Here is a 14242-nt window from a genome sequence, read left to right on the forward strand (position 1 = left end):
TGTGTGGGGCCCTCGTGGTTTGATTTGCTGTCCCTAAACCTTGACTGTCAGATGTGCTGCCTGTCTTTTGTAGTTAATATTTGCGATGCAGCTGAAAGGCACATAGGATATAGCAAAGGAGATGACTATTTCTCTGTGGCTGATGTGTATGTTCAACCTGATGTATGAGAGGTTAGGTGAGTGATAGAGAGACAGACGGACTGGCACCTGCAGAAATGTACAGTGGGAAGGAAACAGCGGCTGCGTTCCCATGATTATGATTTATCACCTCAGGTATAGTGTATGTTTAATCCAGACGGATATCAACCTTCGGTTCTCACCATCGTACATCCCTTTGAGACTGAAGGAAATGGATGATGTCCAACTTGTTGTTGGTTGAGCAGGGCTTCAATTTATTTCTGTGCTTTGGTGTTGTTCATATTTACAAAAAGAAACAACACTTTTAATCCCCCTGGAGGGAAACTGAAACCTTTCTACATTTAAAAACAAATCACACAACTTCACACTTGTAAATCGACTGTGCATGGGTGACAGTCCAACCTTTATTCCAGGGGACAAACATCAACAATTCTTTTATTCTTGCGATCATTGCCTCCATCAGACTTTCTTATTTCCCCTGAACACATTTGCTTCTCTGTCTCTATGTCTCTCTATCTTCCTCCCTCATCTCTGGCCTGACAGACAGAGCCCAATCCCAGAAGATACTTCTTTTCTCCTCCAACTGTCATGAGCGATGACATAACCTTTAAAAGCCCTTTTGGATTGGTTTCTTGCATCGGTCGGCTATATTTCTGAGCAGCACCCCGCCATGATTGCAGCAATCTTTCACTGAATACTCAGCCCAGTCTATTATCTCCCGAACATGACATCTAGCACTCTAAAATGAAGACCAAATCAATACAATGAGTGCAGCGCGGTGCATTGCCAGGAAACGGTACAATGCACCTTAATATATCTATGGTATTAATTAAACTACCAACAGTAAATAAGCAGAGAAGAGATACAAGATAGGGCAACAGTTGGATTTACACACAACCTTTTTTTGTTTACGTGTTTGTGTAAATACTTTGAAATATGGCTCTACAGTCAGTGGATGATATATACTCTTGCTTAGCGTTAGCTCATATTTGTTGGTTACATATAAGGCTACAGTCATCAGCCAGGTAGCCTAGCTTAGCATACAAAGTGGGGGGAATAGCTAGCCTGGCTCTGTCTAAGGGACCAACCTCTTGCCCACTAACATTACATCTGGTTTACCAAAGCGGAGAGGCGTGTGATAGGCCTCTTAGTAGAAACATACAGTATATCCCTAATCTTTACAAGTTTAAAGAAAACACACACACAAATATGCCTGAACATCACCCATTTTTGTTCCCTGACATGCAGCCCAGAGAAGCATCATTTTGGAATAATGTGCCAGACTACTTCTTGGCTGTTAGCAGTGACTTCCTGAGTCTTCCAAAAAATAGTCACTGTGCCACCAGCTTTTGTACAAATTAAATAAATGATGTGTTTATTTGTGAGCTTTCGAGGTGCTCGTAAGACTTTTTTTTTTTAAACCTTTCAACAGAGCAAGGGTAGCTCCTCCTGCTCCCTGTTTTCAGTCTTTATGCTAATATAAGACAACCAGCTCCTGGCAGTAGCTTCATATTGACCGTGTATTAAACATGAAGGTGGTATCGATCTTCTCATCTGACTCTCTGCAAGAAAGAAGCAAATAAGCGTATTTCCCAAAATGTTGAACTATATTTCTTTAAATACACATCAGTAATTACGTGATAAAGTGGCGGTGTGTTCGCAGGACTTGCAACATGCTATGCAGAGTTGTATTTACTTAAGGTCAGTGGTCACAAACTGGCCCGGCTTTGATACTTCATGTTTGGTGATTCACCTTCACGCTGGAGCTTCGAGCTGGAGATAATGTGACTGCGTGAAGGCGGCCCACACCGTAGAGGCATCTGACATGAAACCAGTATTCCCTGCCCTCCTGCCTCGGGGGCCATAGTCATGGCGCTTTTGAAGATACACATGCATGCCTGTTAGCAGCTCACATACATGTATGAATGCACACACCAAAATATGATGTATCTTTGATCTCTGTGCTGGCTGCATATATTACAAGGTGGATTTGTGGTAAAAGCACCTTGGAGGAAGAGAAAGCTGGAAGATTATGAATTCTCTGGCAATTCTCTAGAGAGAGTTGGAGCTTCATTATACATGAGGCATGTTGGGGAGGGGTGGGGGGAGGATTGGATGCAAGGGTGTCATTTTTCTGCTAAAAGATGTAGTTTAACAGTGAAAGTTAAATGTTACCAGTTGCATAAATAGTAATTCCAGTGAAGAGCCAATGTTGCTATTCGTAATGAAATATTTTGTAAGCGAGCAGATGTATAGCTAACAGTATGACAGATTATATTAAAGGTTATTAGAGCTTAAAAGGCAGATTTTCCAGCCATATTTCTGAACCACTCATACCGCTAGTTTAACTCCAACCAGCTCAAAGACACTGGTACGAAATATTGTCAACAAGTAGCAACAGCGACAACTCTTTTTATTGCCCAAGCAGGGACAGAGGGGGGTCCACACACAGTCATAGGATAAAAACACATGAACACAACCAAACACACAGCTGCCTCAGCGGGAAGAAACATTCACTTGAACACTGTGTTAGTGCCAAAATCAGAATCAATAAGTCAAGGAAGAAAAACAGTGGCTAGAGGGGGGCTAGACAGCGTGAGAGCAAGACAGAGAGGCAACAGTATAGATTTAAGCATAGTATACTGCAGACAAAGGCAGACACACACTGACCATGAAAACATCGGCAAGAAAAAAGCCTGTGTACATATATGTAAGCCTTTTTTGCAGGGAAGCTTATTTTATAACGTGTCTTTTAGCTGATAGTAGCCAGACAGTTGACAAAGTAGCCAGGTCAGAAAAGACAAAGCTTTCCTGGGCAGCTGTTTACTCCCCAACAAAAATAAGAGCTTTTATTATTCAGGCTAAACACACAAGTAAGAGCCTGCACACAAAGCAAAACAGGAACACGAGCTGCCCTTTGGAGGATGTGTCCCCCCACCCCTCTGTGATGTGATACTGACTTCAAATTGGGATGCATTATGAACAATAAATAGATATTGAAGTCTAAGCCTATAGGTAGCACGCTACTTTGCACAATGATGCCAAAAAACAAAGCAGAAGAAGCGCAGTTAATAACATGACAGTAAAAAAAGGGACGGTTGAATTTCAGGAGGGGGAATTGAAGTAGCTGGGGAAGTGATTGACGGTGATAAAGCATATAATAAACAAGTGAACTGAATGCCGTACATATGTAATGGTTCCAGCACAGTAGCCTGTGAACGTGCCTAATTAAAAAAAAGATATGTGCATGCATGTGAACATAATTCATGAATTCACTCTTTTTTCAGATATTAACAAGCAAACCAAAGAAACACAGACACACAGATATGTGTGCTGTTTGAGGTGTGTGTGTCGGTGTGTGTATGTGTGTGTTTGTGTGTGTGTGTGTGGTTATAGCTGAGGGCAGCAGTATTGGGGATGGTTTTGGGACTCAGGGGCCCAGTGCCCCCCTTCTGCCCACGGCCTTACTGGTCTGCTCAGCCAGAGATCTAACATATTTTTTTATACACACACACACACACACACACACACACACACACACACACACACACCTCTCTCTGGGTTAGGAGGGGAGAGAAAATAGCGAGAGGGTGAGACGGAAAGAAACACTATTTTGTTGTATTTTGTAAAACGGTTAAAATGTTCTGATTCGATACACAACTGACATTTCCTCATTAGCAGCTTTAGTCATCGGGGTGGGTGTGAGGGGCGTCTTTGAATAGCCTCACTCAAGGATTCTGTGTGTGCGTTTGTTTTTCATCGTTTTCTTTGGGATTGTTGGCTGGGTTGGGACCATTGCAACTTGTAAAGCCCGCTGAGACACTATATGGTGTTCTGTACTTGAACTGACTACCAATGAGGGTACGAAGTTACAAAGTAATTCCTTATCTTTAAGAGAATAGCTAATGTGTAATATACTCTTATCTTTTTAAGGTTTTCTAATCCCCTGCCCTCCTTTCTTTGTTTCTGTCTCTCTGAATTACTAAGTGCCCAGTGGCCTATAGCGGGCAAGCAGCTCCAGTGAGCACACAGTGGTTATAATTCACAGTCAATCTGTGCACTGGACCGCCACACAGACTCATTTAAATACTGCCGGCAGCCATTGCTATATTTCTCTGTCTCTATCATTATCGGTATCTCTCCCCTGCCTTGCTCACTTGACCTGCATGCTTCTTGCTGTGACTGCTTCTATTTGTTTCTTTTTGGACTATCACTCACGTGTGCATTCACAGCATCACTCCTTCCTCTTCCAATAATGATTCCATCCCAGCTTCTTTCCTTTCTCCTCTCATACTCTTTATTTATCTGTTCACCCAATCCTCAGAGCTCCGGGGGGTGAGTTGCCAGGATGCCAGGAAGTTCTGAGTTACGTATCTTTTGTTTGTGGTCCGTGGCAATGATGTTCAGTTCATAGTTCATGTGGGGCTGTGTTAGGGTATATACATGTAGTATTAAAGTGGTAAACATGAATATAGTCAATGGGTATACCATCAAGCTGCCTGGGCACACATACTGACTGAATACAGAATAAACATGTGCAGAGAGACATGTGTAATGAATAGGTAGTCCAGTGTTGTTGTTTTTTCTGTTGAGATTTTCTGGACAGATTCCATCCATCAAATCTAAACTAGGACAAGTGAACTAGTTTCAAGGATGTTTTGTCATTTACAGTACATATATCAACTGACCTCTGACCTGCTTCTCCCGTTGTATGTCATTAAAGCAGTGCAAATGTATTCTTTTGGTCCCTCAGGGGCAGTGAAATCAACTGTAAACACAACATTGACACTTTATCACAATACAGCTGTTTGTGTCTCAGTCCCTCACTCACTGCTTCATAAATATCTTATTTGGTTTGTTGGAAAGAGCAATGTGGATCTCCGCGGGTGTCCATCTGCAGTGGTTTAGGTGTGAGTGAGCGAATGAGTGATCAAGTGAACGAGCGATTGAGGGAATTGGAGCATGGTGAGAGATTCAACCTGGGAGTCGTAATCATTTCCAGCTGCTGCCCACCGTCTCTCTCTACATTTCTCTGTTCTTTCGTTGTTTTATTTTTCTCCAGATTCCCTGCTCTGTGTCCTTATGAATCCTCCCTCTTCCTCCCTCTCTACCCCGGTGTTATAATCTTCCACGCTGCAGGAACAATCTAGCTCAGGGCACCCATGGGCTGTGTTTATCCCGAGCTCCAGGCTCCCCAAGCAGGCAGGCGGGGGAGAGAAGAAACCCCCCACCGAGCCTCACTGCAGGTTCACCGGAGGTTGTCATGGCTTCACTGCATGCCACCCTGCAGCGCACAGTCGGTGCTGGCCTACGGAAAAGAAAACATCCCCAAGGATGAGAGATTATATTGGATTGCGCCCCCTATAAAACCATTTGTGGAGTTATTTGAAAGCAAAATCTACCAGACTTTTAAGTGAATGTTACATTCTAGAATGTTAGTTTGTAAAGATAACTCAATCCAGCCCTATTCAGCACATTTTCACACTTTCAAATTTTGTTTTCCCAGACATTACAAAGAAAGCAAGTTGTGAGAATGGATTAATTCTTTCTTTGTGCTGAAACGCATCTCTGCGATTACATGAAACGTCATAACAAGCATCACGCTTCCTCTTCTTTGTGACTAGAGGGTTGCCAGGCAACTCCAAGAACGTCTGCCTGGCTGCGTCCCTGCAACCTTTTGCGACACACACACACGCACGCACGCACGCACACACACACACACACACACACACACACACATGCACACATACAACCCGCTCTTTTGAATCCCCTGTTCTCCTCTGAAAGGGTCTTGCCTCAGAGGTAGATGAGCTTACTTGGTCCTGTTATCTGTGTGTATTCAAGTTAATGACGCTGCCAAAAGGAGAAGTCCGAAAAGAGAACAGAAACTTCACTGGACACCAGATGACAGAGTGGAGTTTCCCAACTAACTTCCTGGCCAGAGATGACCAAAGGAAATGATGTCTTCTTTGAAGTCTTGGCTCTTTGGAGTCAAATTTCCTTGTTTCTGCCAAACTTTTAGTCAACGTTAACAGATTAAAAATGAATCACTATCGTGGTGCGTCTGATTGAGTTGCTGCAAAGCTGGATGACGACTACAGATGGGTGACGGCTGGCAGGAAGACACAAACAGAATGAGCTATCCAGATGTGCGACATCGTCTTGTTGAATGAACAAAATTAGCCGGAAGCTTTGAGTCCCCATCCAGTGTCTAGTCACTTTTAGTCAGACAGATGTGACTTTGACAAACATAGATCTTCTATCCTGATGAATGTAAAAAACAAACAAACATGTGAATCAGAATCATCAGGATCAAGTAGCATTCAGACTGAACTCACAGGAGACAGATTATGAAAAGAGTGGTCAAATCGAAGCAGCAGAGGCTGACATACCAGGACTTTTACTCACATAATGCAACTCAGTGGCTTTTATATAGAAATGTAAGATCTAATTTATCTATATTTGCTCACTCTAGTTTAGCTTAAAACAATTCTGTGCGATGCTAACCCATTTCAGCTGGAACTGCATGAATGACCCATGTGTGCTTGTCTGTGATTTGTTTCAGATGTCTGAATACTGCTACACTGTGATCCCACCCTGATGGATTTTTGCTGTACTCTGGGCTGTAGGCCTCCCTGATTGAACAACCCATTAACTGTCCCTTCTTTAAAATGGATTATTATGCGTTTGAAAATGGATTCACATGAGACTTCCTCTGTATGGCGAGTGCAGGTGCATTGACGCTGTGTGGTATGGTAAACAGAGGCAGCCCTCAAAGCCAGTCTCGGGTCGGAGGGATTGACACAGGCCAAGCTTATATCATGTTAAATACTAGCTTGAAATATTAATGTTTTATTGTAAGAAATAACATTGTCACACGACGGCAAGCACTGAGTATGAGTGGACTCCTTTAGCATCTTGACAGGAGGGACACATGGACAAACATGTTGCAAAGATGAAACTTTCAGCCCTCTCATGTCTTTCATCTGCATCTGGATTTTAACTCCAGGTAAAAACAGAGAGAGGTTGTATGTTTTTCAGCACTGATGGAACAAATAATACCACATGGGTCGATAGGCACCTGAAAATCATGTTGTTGTGTTTTACTTCCCACAGGCACAAACACAGACAGAAAAAAAGAGAAAAAGAGAAAGGGAGAATTGTGCGAATGAAAAGAAACGTTGCAAAAGATGCAGGCTAGCGAATAAAAACGAGGTGTAGTCATCCAGCACTCGACATTCCCCAATAGATCGTCTGCCTGTTTTAATAGCCTTTGGGCATAATGTTCCCTTCAGATGGGATTCCATTGTCTGGAAGGCTGCTGCCTGCACACACACACACACACACACACACACACACACACACACACACACACACACAGAGACTCCAGTATAATCCACGTGCAGTGTTATATTTAAAAGGGTGTCATGTTTTGTTAATGGCATTGTTTATTTGCCCTCTCCTACCTCCCTTCTGTGAGGCTGACAACCAGAAATGTAAGACATAATATGTACCATATAATAACTCGGATTTATTTGATGTCGGATTTTAGGGTAACTGGTAAGATTATCTTTTGAAATTAAAAGTTTTGACTTCACCACTTTAACAGTATTATAACTTCAAACAATTCCTTCCGCTTGCCTCTCCGGGTGGCTGCGCTATCTGGCCGCCTCCCGCTAGAACCTTTTAGAAAGGATGTCTGAACTTATTTCAAGTGCTTTTCTTCCACCCTTTTCCACAATCTCTCCCACAGTGGAGGAAGTGAGGAAAGTCCTATAATAGGAGCGGGGCTTTTCTGAGGAAATGGAATTGAACAATCTGTCTGAGCTCAGCCCTCTATTGATTCAATGCCCAAGGCTCTCTTTGTCTCTCTGTCTATTGAAACCTGAAAAATCACATCCAAGCAGCTGTTGTGATGTTTGAAGGACTTGACCAAATGGAAGATTTACATTTTTTGTGTGAAACATGCTTTACAACAGGTTAAAATATGTGTTGACGCCTGAGATGGAGTCATGGATCTTGCTGCTTCTGAGTGATTTGTTTGGTGTTGCTGGTGTTAACAACATACTACACTATTTTTGACCACAACTGGAGGTGGAAAATGGCGGCTACCTCCAGACAAGGCAGCATGGTAATGAGGACATAGCAGAAGGCGCCATTTACCCCCAATGCAAAGCCATCAGGGCCACGACAAGCCACTAAATGTGTTTTGATCTCCTTAATCAAGCCAGATGACAATGACTTTACCTTATCAGCGTCGCGAGTTTGTGTGTGTGCGCTCGAGTATGTGCTTGTGGGACTTATTGGATTTTCCCCCGGGACTCAGATAAGCCATTACCTGGAGTGAGAACGCTTCCATTGCAGATTCTTATTCAGATTCTGCAATGAATTGATGCTCCCAGCCACTTGCTCAAAGCAAGATAGATGGCAAAGCTCACCTTAAAATAACATGTAGGCTAAACAGAAGCAGCGTCTTACTGCAGTAGACCCAGTGCACGCAGTGTCAGTCAAAGGAGGATGGCTTTGAAAAAAATCAAATGTATCCTGCTGTGTAATTGGATAACTGACGAGCAAACTAATTTGAAACTATTTATTTAAAGAGAGGCTGTGACCCAGTGACTTTCTGCTGAGAGCGTGATTAGGTTTGAAGTTGAGATGAAAAGGCAGAGCAGAGTTAATGGGGGCGGCATAGAGGTGTTTTTGACCGACCTTCCCCCGACTCTTTTGTTCTCACTTTTCTTTTTAATGTATTTTTTTACCCTGTTTGAACAATTAAAATCCATGTAAAGGATCCTATTGATCTTCACATATTGAGAACAAAACACCCCTCTCTCTCTCTCTGGAGGTTAATGGATTCAGATTGAAGTTGAAAAGTATGAGCCAGTAAGACAAATGTGTGCATGGGTGGAGAGGTAATCAAAGAGACAGAAGCGTATAGCCTAGCTGTCATATTAAGCTGTCTGATAAAGCGCTAAACCCCTCTCTAAACAACAAAATGAGCGGAGCGAGTATGGGATTAATCCAGTGACTAACAGACTGTCATTAGGAGCGGGGCGCTCTAATTTGAGCACCCTGCCTCTATCAACCAGCAGTGGTTTTTATTTCCCGAACAGAGCTTTGATAAATAATGTGAATTTTAGTTATGACAGGCGGTGTCCAAGCTAAGTGGGCTTAATGCCAAAGTATACAGTGTGGCATTTATACAGGTCGCATCAAATCAAGTTTGTTTGGAGCATTCACATCAGCGCCGCTGTGGCGAGATAGAAAGGCCCTGATGGAATAGCAAAAACACAGCTACTGAATCAGAAATATGTATGTTTCTAATTTGCAGGATAGGAGAATTTAGAAATATGTATGTGAGGAATGTTTTGACATATTGGGAAATTCAGTTAATATATTCAGTAAATATAAAGCTGTAGCCTGCGGCCAGTTAGCTTAGCTTAGCATACTGAAAGTAAACAGGGGGAAACAGCTGGCTTTACCGTCTCCTCTCGAGCTCAATAATTAACAATTCCTATATAATTAGCTTAATCTGTACAAAAAAAAATCTAAAAAGTGACAAGGTGTTGCCAGAGGCAGCGACTTCCTTGAGTTTTACCATGAGGTTGCCAGGTTGGTGAGCGCTGTCTTGGTACCTTGGTGGTACCAACTTCTTGGTGGAAATTCTTACTGCCAGATAGTTCAGGACGTGGAACAAGTGAGAGCCACTTCACCTCTGGACATAAGGAGGCCTGGCTACAATGAGAAAAGGAAGAGAATACACTATATTTTAAAGAGAACTGTTGTAGGTTTGTGAAACATCTCCTCCGCTCAGCTTTTGACGCACAGTGTTTCCATCAACACGGCCCCGAGATCGTTTCCTATCCTCGCTCACCCCCCAGCAGGCTTAACACCGGGCAGCCTCGCCACATTGCTCCAGGCCATGTCATCCATGAATTATTTAAAAACAGTAGTATTGCACATGAAATTAATATTCAGACATTTTCCATTATCTGCTGTCAGCTCTCTCTCTCCCTGCTATCTGTTATTATGGTAACGATCTGTATTCCTGTGGCATGAGGTTGGTCAGGGCTGGTGCCCATTGATGCAACGTGTCAGGCATGCTGAGCGAGGTTACACTGGGATGCTCTGTTTCTCCTTCCTCCCACACTGGTTAACTGGCAGGTGATTTCTCTCTCTTTCCACTACACATTGCTTAGACTTGCCGAAACCAGTTCCCACTGTTCTCACTATAATGTGTGTTTTTGTGTGTGTCATTACTCAGTGAATACATTTTCAAATGCAACTCTTCTGCGGACGTTCCAACTGGTTTGGTGATTTGATATTTACATTGCTTCAGAGCGTCACACGTTTAAAGGGAGACGACGCAGCTCAGCAGTGAGCACAGTTCACTGACTCAATAAATTATGGATCAAAAAGCATCTCTTGGAATCTCACATGCTCTATTGCAGTGAGAGCCGTGTGCCCTTTGAATTTCAAACAGAATGGCTCCCCCTAGTGCCAAAGACAGCCACAACGTCTGGATGCTCCTCCAGAAAATAGGTCCAATATTACAAGGAACTTTCACTATAAAGTATGTCTGTCTGACATCAGTAAAACCTTGTGCCAGCTTTTCTGTGTTTTTGTCACTGACTAACTCAGTTTTCTGTCTTGCTCAACTCAGTTCGCAAATATTAGAAATCAAGTCTCTTTAAACATTATTTCGCACATATTCTACCGTATAAATATACCATTTGACCTCACGCTATTTGTTATTGCGTCCACTCAAACACACCCCAGTTTCACACCTGATGAATTATTCAAGCTACCAGAGCAGCAGGCCAGTCCGTGCACGGTGCCCTCAGGACTACATGCAGCCTCTTCTAGAATTGAGTACAGTCTTGCGGTGGGCCATCTTGAGGATAAAAAGTGTTTGTGTCACCTCAAATATATTGGAGACAGCACATCACTCCATGCACAAAGTGAAGTACAAAGAAAGGTCACACCGTGTGCGTAGTACTCATTATTGTATTGCTATGTTGTCAATGTTGTTGTTCTTTAATGTCAGAGTCAGTCTGCAAAGGAGGATGTTTTCAGCAATGTGGATACACATGTGTATACCTACATTTACTGCAAATGTAGGTAACACTTTATAATAACTGCATGCTATGAAGCATTAGTTAAGTATGAGTAAACACGTAATTCATCATTTATGAAGCATTGTTCCACACTTTATAAATGATGGATTTATCATTTGTAAATGAAGTATTATATAATGCTTCATAGCGTGCAGTTATTATAAAGTGTTACCGAGTCATAGGACCAGAGGGTGACTTCTCTAGTCCACTGCTGCCTCTAACATGACCAAATATTACAGAGACAAACACAAATTAACAGTAAGACTTTATAATAACTGCATGCTATGAAGCATTATATAATACTTAAATTACAAATGGTGAATCCATCATGTATAAAGTGTGGAACAATGCTTTATAAATGATGAATTAAGTGTTTACTCGTACTTAACTAATGCTTCATTGCGTGCAGTTATTTTAAACTGTTACCCTCCACTGTTTTATCGAACGCCATAACTTTCTTTCTGTATTTCGCCCCAAGTTGAAGGATTCGGTCTGTGCTTTGCTTAAATTTCCTGTTGTCATGGCCACTGCCTGCTGAAGTGATTAAGCAGATATAATTTTTTGTACTTGCTAATATGTTGATCGTGTTGAACTTTTCTTGTTTGTCGGATGTTATCCTGGCAGGATGTGCAGGGAAATATTTTATTTGGCAGGACAATTTGATTAAGTACAGATTGAAAAGAAATTACTGAATGTGTTTTTGAGTCCTCCCGCCCACGTTTTAGGAGTGCTTGTGGATCAAGGCAGTTCTCAAAAGAAAATACGTTCTAAAATGACGACTGTGCGATAAAAGTCTTGTAAAAAATAAATAAAAATCAATCAATCAATCATGTGTTCTGGTTCAGCTCCCAATAGTCGAACACGAGGCGCATGAAAAATGAAAGTCAGCTTTGAATTCTGCAAGCTTATATATTCTGATGTTTGTCAGGTCTGAGCTGGCAGGAACACTGTTGACAGTTGGGCCGTGGGAATGGCAGCATGGAGGCTGCATCTGTGAGATTTTCCACTTCTGTGAAAAAGAATGAACTATTTCTGTTCTGTCAAGCAAAATGCGCAGTGACGGAAATAAACAAAAGCCAGAGAAGATAATTAACTGTAATGATTCAATCTCAGCTCTTTGTGAGGCCAATATTTGATAAATGTTCACTTGGACATTTGGCAGCATGCAGGGCAACTTCACTTAAATTAAACTAAAAACACAAGATTAAACGAGCTGTATCGAGTTTGCTTCATGGACAAAGCATGTTGTAAATCTGTACACAGAAGGTAAAGTACATTTGTATATATACCTCGTGATGGATAGTGTCTGATGAACAACTTCAAAATAGTGCATTCCAAAACAATGCCCAAAAGACTAGAATCCAGACCAGGAAACTCCAACGTGACAGCTGGAGTATAGATATTGGACATGCGCCTGTCTCTTCCTGTCCAGGAAGCTTACGTGTTACTGATACCCATTGTTCCACATATTTGAGGAAAAGTTCCAACTTCCCATTTGGCTAGATTACGGAATTAAAATGCACCAGTGATTATTATCAATGCCAATAACTGGCCTTATTTTCAGTGACACACATGGAAAATTAACGTCTATATCTTCTTCAGTTTGTGTGTCAGCTTCCCGCAAAACAAAACACAAGTAACTCTCAGATTTTGGGCCAAATAAATATTTCAATTACTATGGGGATTTGAAGATTCAAATTATCTCTAAACTTTATAACTCAGTTCTTGAGCTAAAGAAACTGATATAATGCATTCATCCTTGAGATGTTTACTGCAATTGTCGCTAACTCTGCAGTTACCGTTGATTTACTTGTACCTCTACAAGTAAATCAACAAGACTGAAGCAGCGCTGAATTAAACCTATTTCATTTCATGAAAGAAAGAAACATGAAACACCCTTGCACAAATGTTAATGTTTGCATTTACCTTCACTCCCACCCCGCAAAAAGACAAACACTTTGAGTAGACTTTTGGACTGCCAATCAATTGCTCTCCTCTGAAAGGCAGAGGCAGAATCCGCCCTCATCCCAAATCCATCTCATTCGGGGCAGTGATCACAGAGCATGAGCCATGAAGCGTAATCACATTGGATTGCATTATATTGGACACTGTGTCCATCTCCTGTGTACTGCTAATTGATTTAATTTGTATAACTGCTTTAGATTTAGAAGTTTCTGTAGTAAAACTTGGCAAAGGCACCCAAGAACAGAAATACTAAAAGACATTTAAATATCTATATTTACGACAACAGTAAGAAATTGACAAAGTGCATCTCTGACAGTCAACAAAATCCACTTGCTTTGTTATGTTTCTGTTCTGTTGTCTACCTTTGTATACACAACATACATGATTGTACATGTTCTGCAAGGCAAATAAATGCATATTCTGCATTGTTTCTCAAAGGACTGTAATCACAGGAGGTTGTAATCACAGTTTATATATATATTATGAGCATATCTGCAGCCTCACAGTTCTCTAATCACAGCCTCCATTGGAGAGGCATAAAATGAGCGACTGCATCAGCTGCATTACAAAGCTCTATCATCACAGTGTTGATTGCATTATGGAAGTAAATCCGCAGCATTACGGAGGGACATTACAGGAGGCTGTGTATCGCAGCAGAGAGCCCTGTGATGTTACATGACTATGTTGCATGCAGATTGTATCACAGACCGGTGTAAAGGATGCACTCAAAGCCTTTACTTAAGTATAAGTAGCAGTACCAAAATGTAAATAGTATGTTAAAAGTAAAGGTGCTTTGTTTTACTATTGCACATGCAAAGAATTTGATTTTTTTTGGGACAATCACAAAGCTAGACAAGTAAAGGTCAGGAATAGACTTTTTTTTACTTTTACTTACTTTTTTGTTCAAAAAGTAATTAAGTATCAAAAGCAGATACAACTTCTCTTAAGGTTTACATCACAACCACGGTTTGTAAACAAGCTACTCTTCAACCTACGATTTACAAGTATAGCCACAAATATAT

The sequence above is a fragment of the Taurulus bubalis genome (genome assembly GCF_910589615.1).
Source record: "Taurulus bubalis genome assembly, chromosome: 20".
In the NCBI taxonomy this organism is placed as follows: domain Eukaryota; kingdom Metazoa; phylum Chordata; class Actinopteri; order Perciformes; family Cottidae; genus Taurulus; species Taurulus bubalis.